This window comes from Octopus bimaculoides, chromosome 10 (genome assembly GCF_001194135.2).
Source record: "Octopus bimaculoides isolate UCB-OBI-ISO-001 chromosome 10, ASM119413v2, whole genome shotgun sequence".
NCBI lineage: Eukaryota > Metazoa > Mollusca > Cephalopoda > Octopoda > Octopodidae > Octopus > Octopus bimaculoides.
In genome coordinates, this window is record NC_068990.1 from 6,770,256 (window position 1) to 6,771,549 (window position 1,294).

General features: G+C 31.3%; 1 protein-coding gene across 2 annotated transcripts in view; it reads left to right on the forward strand.

Annotated features, from left to right (window-relative positions):
- The window catches only part of LOC106871453 (corticotropin-releasing factor receptor 2), a 280,338-nt gene that overhangs the window by 110,829 nt on the left and 168,215 nt on the right, over positions 1-1,294 (forward strand). The window lies entirely within an intron of this gene.

Below are 1,294 nucleotides of genomic sequence, written 5' to 3' on the forward strand. Positions count from 1 at the left end.
ATATATATATATATATATATATATAAATAAGGATGCGAAATAGCACCGATATGTGCTAGAAATAAGAGCTAAAAAATTTAACTCGAATACCACACAAAATCACTAACATCATGAGATGTTCATGAGGTTAGTAATTTTGTGTGGCTATTCAAGTTATATTTTTTAGCTCTTATTTCTAGCAATCGTAGGTGCTAATTTGCACCCTTATTTATGTATTCTACCTTTTGGATTTTTAATTGCTTTAGCCACCTGTATTATAACGTATTTAATATATCATGATATTAATTTATAGTTATAATATCTTATTGTATGTTTATATCTATCTATCTATCTATATATCAAACATATATTAAAAACAAACAGAACATAAAGGATATCGTGGTTCACGTGTTTCAAGCTTTATAAACAATCTGTTATTACATTAGCATAGGTATATTATTAATATAAAAGATGGTGTAAAGCTCTCCTCAGCGGCAAACATTGTTAGTCCAAAGATTACATCACAAAAGAAAAAGTACACGTCGTATTACCTATTACAATAGGTTTATCGCATCCGTTTGAAAAGGTATATTTGTATAAAAGTTCGTTGAATTTCAAAAATCTTCCCATACTGTACCACTATTCAGTATAGAGTGAATGTTAAATAGATTGGATTGAGTTTATATTTAAGTAGCGTGTATACGATAGAAAGAAAAGTTAAAAAGTAAAAAATAAAGTAAAAGTCACAGAAGTAAAAACAAGAGTAATAAAAGTAAAAATAAGAATAATAAAGCTAGATACACCTATAGATAAGATTTAGCAAAATTGAAATTAAGTAACAAACGAAATAAAAACATAAGAGATAAAGAGATACAATACTATAGAGCTGAGAACAGGACATTGGCTTGGATGAGATGGTAAGGGTCACAAATAATTTCTTAGCTTCACCACTCATTGAATTAGATCAGGCCTCCAAATAAAATATATGAGATAGACGAAAGATGGAAAGGATACTGGGAGCTGGCCACGGATTTGGGAAGTCTAGCAATTTTTCCACTTATAAAAACAACAAAAAGACCAGACTTAGTCATATGGGACACAGAACAGAGAATAGGAATCTTGCTAGAACTGACAGTACCATGGGAAGAAAACATCGACAATGCAGAGAAACGAAAGGAGAAGAGATATGAAAAACTAATCGAAGAGTGCAGAGAACAGGGATGGACTGTCGAGTACTACCATCTGGCAGTGGGGGCTAGAGGCTTCATTGAAAGAAAAATGACAACGCTATTCAAGAGAAGATTTGCGTTTTCAA